Genomic DNA, 9,863 nt, shown 5'->3' on the forward strand with positions numbered 1-9,863 from the left:
ACACACACACACACACACACATATATATATAGAGAGAGAAATCATGAGCTTCTTCTGGTCTCCAAACCCAACTGCCTCCTGGCAGCATAAACTGCGTATACTTGTGTTGTTCTTTTGTGTTTCATTTTTTAATTACATGGTGTTAATCTAGCCTTTCACACCGGTTGGATGACCTTCCACCCAGGGTGAGAACAAACTCCTCAGCGGCTGCCAAGAGAAAAGAAATGCCACCACGAATCCGTTCCAGAGGAGCACGCGGTTCCTCCCACACAAATCTTATAGCTGGGTGTACACGATCCCACTCTCCATATGAAGTGGTGACACAGCAGCGAAAGAAAAGACACTCTTCGCCTCAAATTGGCAGCATAAACAGGCAAAAAAAAAAATTAAAAACCTTGAGATACCTACATATGTTACAAGCTGCATTTCACTGCTGAAGAGCCTCTCCAGACGATTGATTTTAATGCCAAGGATGAGAAATTGTTGTTTAGTTGTTGCGGGGAGAAAGAAACACGCATCTTTTCTCAAGGTAACACAGAGCGTGAGTGGAAGAGATCCAGACATGTTTCTTCAAAGTGGTCCTTCCTCCACTCAGAGAAAATTTCATTTTCTCAGCCCTCGAACCAATACACCTGCAGTACCTCCATTTTCCCTGACCTGGATGGCCCAGGCTAGCCTGATCTCGTCAGATCTCAGAAGCGAAGCAGGGTCAGCCCTGGTGAGTATTTGGATGGGAGACCACCAAGGAAGTCCAGGGTTGCTGTGCAGAGGAAGGCCCTGGCAAACCACCTCTGTTAGTCTCTTGCCTTGAAAACCCCAAAAGGGGTTGCCATGAGTCGGCTGCGACTTGACGGCACTTTACACACACACACACCTCCATTTTCATCTGGCACTCATCATTTTGTAATATTGTAATTAGTCCTAATTTTTGTCTATATATTATTGAGGCCAATATATCGTTATTGGGAAAATGCCACTTTCCCAAAACGGAACTGGTAACTATGAACTGCTACTGTTTGGATCGGTGAAATGGGTTCTAGAAAGCATTATATATTCCAACATAGTGTTAATCTTTAAGGGGCCACAAGCCTCCTGTTTGTTTTTCCAGGGGTGGGGGGAAGTGACCATGTGCATTCAAAACGTGCTCTGCCACATCACAGACTTTTTTTAAAAAAAATGGTGGTGATGGAGACAGTTGCTCTGGGCCTCACATACGAAAATGTACAAGCTTGAGAGTCAGCATTGGTATGATGGTTACAGTGTCAGGCTAGGATTTAGGAGACACTGGTTCAAATCCCCACTCTGCCAGGGAACCTCCCTAGATGACCTGGGGCCAGTCATACACTCTCAGGGTTGTGTTGAGGATAAACTGGAGGGCAGGATAATAATGTAAGCCACTTTGGGTCCCCACAGGGGAGAAAGGTGAGGTTTAAATGAAGTGAAACAAATTAAATAAGTTTAGTAAAAACAGTACTATACTCCTCCCCAACTCACAACACAGGCCGGCCAACGATAGCGTGGCTAGAGGTCAGACCAATGGTCAGCAACAAAGGACACTTCTTCAGGCTCTGGTTAGGCCTTTTTTTCCTGCCCCCAGAATCTCACTAATTTATGCTCCACGGGGTTATGATCCACAGGGTTATGATCCACAGTAAAATAACCCTCTTTTGCAGAAAGCATGCTGTAGTTTGCAAGTTAAACCTTTTTTTTTGTAGTCTTTCAGTCTTCAAGTCCTAAAATCTTAACACAAAAGTCTCCAATTGTCTCTTCTCCCTGTGCCCTCAGGCAATGGGATGTTACTCAGTGTAATCCTCAGGACTTTTCAGTAGTAATTCAATTATTTTTGAAGGGTCTTCCTAAAAAAATTTCAGCAGGCACTGATCCTGGCACTTTTTCGGGAATTTTGCAAAGCAGCATTACTCAGGAAGGCATTTGATTAGGGTTGCCAGATACCAGGTGTTGGGAGACAAGTGCACACCAATTAAGGGAGTTGCCCACAGCCTCTCAGCTGACCAGCAGGCAGAAGCAGGCCAGCTGAAGGGTGGGCGATCAACAACGGGGACACTCTAGCACATTCTTCCAAAAAACTCTATGGTTTCTCTCTTCAAATCCCTCATGAAAGCCAACCTTCCCTATAAAGCTTAATCCCTTAATCCTCAACCCCCAACCGATACAAATAAGTTTGTGAAACTGTCTTTGGGTCACAAACCTTTCTTGTTATTCTTGCCTCAACCTCATAGTTGCCAGGCCACTCGAAGTGCTGGTGGGAGGAAAATAAAAACACCACCAGCTTCTGTGCTGGTATGTCACTTCTGGGTATAACCCACTGCCCACTGTCACTTCTGGATTGTACTTGGAAGTGATGCAATGGCATTGGTAACATCAGATGACCACCCCCATGTCCCTGCCCCTAACACTCTCGCTCTTGGCCAGGCTTGGAGATTTCTCTGGAAATTCTGGAAGAATTATACACTGTACAGATGTTGTTGATGATCAAAACAATCATACCGATGACGTCCCTCAGAGGGACAGGAAAGGCCCTCTGGAGGCTAGTTCCAAGGAAAGAGAAATATGTGGTTGAGTTGCTCTTTCCAGTAGGGATAGAAAAGCCAGGTGCCATTTTAAAATAGGAATTAAAGGTAAAGGTCCCCTGTACAAGCACTGGGTAATTCCTGACCCATGGGGTGACGTCACATCCCGACATTTACTAGGCAGACTTTGCTTATGGGGTGGCTTGCCAGTGCCTTCCCCAGTCATCTTCCCTTTACCCCCAGCAAGCTGGGTACTCGTTTTACCAACCTCAGAAGGATGGAAGGCTGAGTCAACCTTGAGCCGGCTACCTCAAACCGACTTCCGTTGGGGTCGAACTCAGTTTGTGAGCAGAGCTTTTTTGACTGCAGTACTGCAGCTTACCACTCTGCACCACAGGGCTTCTCAAAAATAGGAATTAGCCCACCCCATATTACAGAGGGGGGAGGAGGATCAAAGGACCTCAAACTTTGCCAAAAGGGGTTGCAGACAACCTTGGCAAATGGAGAAATGAAGTTGTAGACAAGCCCCTCAAGATCAGCTCATCTTAAATGAGATCATGAGAGGGAGGGCATCCTGGCCATCTTCTGGGCATGGCGTATGGGTCACTGGGGGTATGGGGGGAGGTAGTTGTGAATTTTCTGCATTGTGCAGGGGGTTGGACTAGATGACCCTGGTGGTCCCTTCCAGCTCTATGATTCTATGAATTGAGAAACATCAATAGACCAACAAGACTGGTTCTCCCTGCTTGTTTCAAACCAACATTCATCTTGTCTTGCCTCCCCCACCTTGTGCATGTTGATTGAACTGAGGTTATAAAGGAATGGGAGGGAGCTTTATACAGATTGTCAAAACTTTATCGGTTGAGTCCTCTAAGTTCACTCCCAGTAGACAAGGTTGGGCAAATTACTTGCAAGACATCAAACATTTGTTTTAATGAGAGCGGAACGCCGAGGAGGCCTTTTGCATGTTCCTCCTTTCTAACGACAGCTAAGCAGGCCCGTTTTCATTAATGTCAGGCACAAAGCGGTCATGGGCTGGTGCTACCTACCTCTTTCTCCGCCTCCCCTCTGCCTGTCCCCATGCAGAACTAAGCCCTTAAGCGTCTGTGACGATAGGGAGAACAGTCACAAGTGAGGTGCCCGGTTTATTGTCTTGCCACGGAGGCTCAAGTGCCAGCCCCTGGTTGACAGTGTTGCGTTAAATATAGCACACAGATTGACTGTAGCCTCCCCTTTAATGTCACTCTGACAGCTCTGGCAGCCTTGAATGCATCATTAAAAGCCATAAACGTGAACGCAGCTCTGCAAAGGATACCTCTGGGACAAAACCAGGGGAATGGCCAGACGGAAAGCAAAAGGAGGAGAGCAAAAATTTTCCACCCCTCTTTTTTTTAAAAAAAAATTCTCTTGCTATACTGTAACCTTTTTTTTTTCAAATTTCCCCCACCCCCACATCATCCATTTAAATGAGGTGTAAACTGAACTCTGTGCTAAAAGCCTCCAGAATGAATAGCGCCAAGCAAAGCAACATTCAGCAACCTTATAAAGAATTCAAATTGAGCAAATTTGCAAATATTTATTTGGGAGCAAACAATGAGCCTGCTCTTTCTATTTATATCTACATAGATATATGGGTTGCCAACCTCCAGGTAGTAAACAAAATAAGGCGTACTGATGGCAATTATGCTAACAAAAAAGAAAAACGTATCAGCAACGCAGAGCACAATATAGGCCAAATTCCTTTATAGAATGTAGAATATAATTGCACCAATCAACCTGGCGGTTGGCAACCGTAGCCTTGTGGTGAGTGAGCACCAAGTAAAACCTGGATTGGAATTTCTCCACTCTCCAGCATATTACAACAAACAGAAAACATGGAGCGGATTTCTAATCATTACTCTAGGTATCTCATTAACATTCCCTTTGATCACTCAGCTCTGACTCTTTCCCAGCTTTTGAGGATTTCATCAGACATACTCACACTTGCCTAAGCATATCTTGGAAACCCTAAGTTCAGAACACTTACAACTAAGATCTGTTGAACAGAAAAGACCTAGGGTTGCCAGCCTCCAAGATGGCAACTCCAGAGGGACCTGGCAACCCTAAAATGACCCCTGTCAGATCAGACCAAGGATCCACCTAACCCAGCATCCTGTTTCTAATCATGGCCAGTGAGATGCATTCCACACGAAAAACGTGAAGACCACACAATTCCCCTAATGCAGCTGCCCAGTATCTGGTATTCAGGGGTACACTTCTACTGAACATGGAAGTTACATTTAATTAACATGGAAATTAGCCATTGATTGAGTCATCCATAAATTTATCTAATGCAGGATGCTCACTTCTTTACAAAATTCTGTTTTCTGAACCTATGTGGTCCAATCACAGAATTAAGGCATACACACAGGAATAGTTACCTCCAATTTATCATGTTAATAAAGCAAACTGCATTGTTTTTGAGACATACTTGTGGACACAAAAAGCCACAGGGTCGAATCACTGCCAATATATTTCCTTTAAAAGGTTGGGGGAAAACTTATTTTTTTAAAAAAAAATTAATGCAAACCCACTTTACAGAGAAAATACTTCTAGCTCCATAGTATCTGCCTCCCTGATAAGAGGAGTAATTCACTGTTTGCCTTGTCCTGATGGAGTCCTAATAAAGGATAACAAGGGATTTATGGTCCATTTCAGTGGACTGATCAATAGTGAATGTCACATTAGAATTAGAGAGTCAACCTAGAGGGCTGCATTTCAGAACAAACCGTTCTGGAACACAGAGCGCCACAAGCTCAGGATGAATGTACAACTTCTTTTTGTTTTTATTTGTTTATGCATCTTTCAGACTTTGAGGTCAAAGAACTATTTAGCTCCTTTGTGATTCAACGGCTACATCAACATACTCCAACATGGGGAAAGCTGATATTTGCTCCATAGTGTGTTGGATCCAAGCAGTTTTTCCACTAATGAAAAAGGAGGAGGAATGATGAGGACCATGGGACCTGAACAGACAAAAGGCTTGTGCGATGGAAGCTGTAACGAGGTGAGGAATTGGGTAACAAGTCAGTGAAAAAGCTGGCTCAGTCCAGACCACAGATATCTGCATCCCCCAGCCCATAAGAACATAAGGAACATAAGGAAGGCCCTACTGGATCAGACTGAGGCCCATCATGTTCAGCAGTCTGTTCACACAGTGGCCAACCAGGTGCCTCTAGGAAGCCCACAAACAAGACGACTGCAGGAACACCATCCTGCCTGTGTTCTACAGAACCTCATATAATAGGCATGCTCCTCTGATAATAGAGAGAATAGGTATGCGGCACGACTAGTATCTATTCTAACTAATAGCCATGAATAGCCTTCTCCTCCATGAACATGCCCACTCCCCTCTTCAAGCCTTCCAAGTTGCCCTGCGGAGCAAATTGCAGCTTTGGGTAGGGTTGCCAACCTCCAGGTCTTAGCTGGAGATCTCCTGCTATTACAACTGATCTCCAGCCGATAGAGATCAGTTCACCTGGAGAAAATGGACGCTTTGGCAGTTGGACTCTATGGCATTGAAGTCCTTCCCCTCCCCAAACCCTGCCCTCCTCAGGCTCCAAAAACCTCCCGCCAGTGGTGAAAAAGGACCTGGCAACCCTAGCTTTGGGGGAAGGGGCTGATTTAAAACAAGAAAATGGTTGAAGTGGGGGATGTTAAGAGTCTTAACAGCAATCTGATTCAGGCCCCTCCCACACAACTACTTCTACCTTTAAAAATATAGGAGATTTGATTGTAGATCTCCCATTATCTTGTTGAGTTTGGCCTGAGATTGGCTCTTGACATTTGATTGCAACAAGTTCTTTTTCTTTTCTTTTCTTAGCAAAGATTCCATCTCTCACACATACACACACAAAGACATTCTGCTAATCTTATTAAAAAATCCCTTTTAACTTGTTTGAAATTTCCAACTAATATTTTGTTTACATGCAGCTCTCTAAATTCACTGTAATATCATCCTGAGGGAAATGTGGTGGCAACACAATTTTTGAACCTCTGCAAATATCAGCGGTTAATCCAGAGTAAATTAGGCACCATGCTGAGCTGTTGTTACATTTCCAGGTAAAGCTTCACAGAAACAAATGGAAAATCCATGATTTTCTCATAATAATCAGTATCTTCTTTATTTATTTAGAAAAGTAATATGCCACTTGTCTAGAGACCTGCCCGAGGTGGTTTACAATTAAGACAATAAAAGAAATCCATTAAAACACAAAACAAAGCTGAATAAGTCATTAAAAAGCAAGCCACTATAAACAAGTTAGCACCATTAAAATAGGCCAGGGCATAACAACAACATAAAATACACACAAAGCTGCCTAAAATGATACAGATAAGAATGGCCAGAAGCAGATCAAAACGTGTTTAAAAAGATAAAACCCATTCATTAAAAGCCTCGGTAAGAAGGAATGTTTTAATCTGGTTCCTAAAAGAAAACCAGGTAGGTGGTAGGTGAGCGTCACAGGAGAGGCCATTCCAAATGCAAGGCCCAATCTCTGGTGGCCACTCTGAAGGAAGGGCATAGAGTCCAGTAGGGCTGTTGATTTGGTAATAACCTAACCGAAAAAATACCAAATAAATGCCAATTCAGTAAATTTCTGGTTCGGGTTTACCGAATCAGCAAAATCCGGGAGGTTGGCAAAGCCGAATTTGCCATTCCCCAATATCTTTGCCATTCCCCAATATTGCCTGCCATTAATTAATTTATTTATTTCTTAACGCCTTGCGTTTCTGTACTGGGGTCATTACTGGACCATTTGTAAACTACTACTAAGTTGTTTGCTCAATTTGTTTGTATCAATTAGAACCACAGTTGAATGAATATATTTTTTAAAAGCAATTGCATTATTGTTACCTATGTGTGTAATTTTGCTGGTGCTTTTATTTTGAATTCCCCAATATCTAGCTTTTTTAACAACGTATTTCTGCGGCTCCTGCAGGGGCATTTTTGCAGGTAGAGGTCCTATATTTTCAGGGTAGCTAGAAGGGACTCTCCTTGCAAGAACCCCCAAGTTTGGTAAAGATTGGGTCAGGGGGTACAGAGTTATGGGATCTGGAAGGAGTAGTCCCATCTTCCTCCATTTAAAAGCAATGACTGGTTGAAGGCAGATTCTTTAGAGTGATCTATGCATCACAATGGAGCAACAGGGCTTTAAACGGGGGGGGGGGATTTTGCCCGGTTCCTCAATAGAGATACAATGTATCTTTAATTGAGGAAGCTATTTCCTGTGTTTTTGCAAGGAGAAAACTCTTTTTGGTGCAACCTACCTTGCCTGGACAGCTGAACAAGGGGGAGGGAGGGGGGATTTAACTCCCAGATAGTGGCTAGCCCTGAGAGAAGAGTGTTCTTTGGCCAATCACAGAAGCTGGATTCTTTTCTGTGTTTTGGCCAAAGGCTATACTACCTAGTCTGGCTGTTGCTCACAGAGGGTTGGATCCAAAGTTCTGTTTCCCTTTAAGAACATAAGAACATAAGAAAGGCCATGCTGGATCAGACCAAGGTCCATCAAGTCCCGTAGTCTGTTCATACAGTGGCCAACCAAGTGCCTTTTCAGAAGACTCTTCTGTCAATTTCAGGAAACTTTTCTTCCTCTTGCTACAGGGTGCTGAGTTGTCTGAAATGGTCCCCTGTACCCTGGGAGCAGCATTTCAAGGAGCTCACTGGCAGGTTCTTAATGGAAACTTAAGCCTGAATCTAACCCCAATATCATCTTTAAGTTGCCCTTTGGCCCCTTTGAGCAACTTATCAGTTAAACAATATCTAAAAGAGGGTGTTCTTGTTTCAAAGTTATGTTAGCATGACAACAGAGTTATTTTGATCAATCCACCCTGAATCAGGGGGAATGTTCATCATCATCAACAACAACTTTATTAGGCATTTACAGGGGGAATGTTGTGCAAGCAGAAGAGAGCACATACTGAGTTTGAAGCATTTGGGAGGAGCTGTTCCCCCACCCAAAATCAGATATACTTTTTGCTCCTCTAAATTTACATTCTCTAAATGGGACCTGACAATTTTAAAACCAAGAAAACCTGTATTTTGAGCAAGCCATGTTCATGGAGGGGAGCGGACATGTTCATGGAGGAGAGGGCTATTCATGGCTACTGGTAAAAATGGATACTAGTCATAATGCATACCTATTCTCTCCAGGATCAGAGGAGCATGCCAAATATATTGGATGCTTTGGAACACAGGCAGGACAATGCTGCTGCAGTTGTCTTGTTTGTGGGTTTTCTAGAGGCACCTGGTTGGCCACTGTGTGAACAGACTGTTGGACTTGATGGACCTTGGTCTGATCCAGCATGGCATTTCTTATGTCCTTACCCCATCCTAGCTTTAACCAGAGATGGAATTCTAATTCAAGCCCTCACAGATGTTATGACTATCAAGCTACTGCGAATCAGACTAGTGCAATGTCCTACATGCACAAAACAAGTAATAGAAATATGTGCAGAACCAATTAACTTCATTGTCTATTTAATGGGGGGAGGAGGAGTATAATTTTGAGTAAAAATAAAATAAACGGTCTACATGTTTGCATTATTTTATGTTACTCTAAAGCAAAGTGAAAGGTTAAATGGGACCTTGAAATCAGAGCAACTATGTAGGCAGGGCCCATCCTTTCAAATAACTAGACAGGCTGGTAAATTTCACCTCTGGCTGCAGCCCTTCCTGGCATGCACATGATTGATTCAGCCTTGGGCACTGCCTGGAAATCAACACATCAAAAAGCTTTGCCTTCCCAGAGCTCAAGGGGTCATGTGAATAAGCCCAAACATGGGGTTATGAATCAGTACGGCTACTGAAAACATGTCTGCATGGCAGCTCTCCATGTGCTCCTTTGGGCATTTAATAACCTTGGTGCTTTTGGAGGAGTCCCGGCTTTAAAGATGCCCAAGAGACTACAGATACAGGGGGAAATGTATTATTTGCATCAGTACAGAGGATATGGCAGTAATATCTACAACCCTCTTTAAAAAAACACACTTACTGATAGCTATGAAGGTGTCAAAGAAGAGGTGACAGAAGAAAATCTGGGAAACTAAGTAAGCAGCCCTGTCACAAGCACTGGACACGTCTGCCAAGAATTCCAAAGGAATTTAGAAATGAAGTGGCTGGGCAGATAAGAAGACGGGTGGGATATCTGGCAAGGGGACTGGAGAGAGACAATTATGGGAGCTTTTTAAAAGGGCCTGAAATATTTAGTGTTAGGGATCTGGGGCATTGCTGGAGGTGTACCTACACTGGCTAGCATAGAAGACAAACGAGAAGAGCCATTGATTTCTCACACT

The sequence above is a fragment of the Euleptes europaea genome, chromosome 3 (genome assembly GCF_029931775.1).
Source record: "Euleptes europaea isolate rEulEur1 chromosome 3, rEulEur1.hap1, whole genome shotgun sequence".
NCBI classification, from domain to species: Eukaryota; Metazoa; Chordata; class Lepidosauria; order Squamata; family Sphaerodactylidae; genus Euleptes; species Euleptes europaea.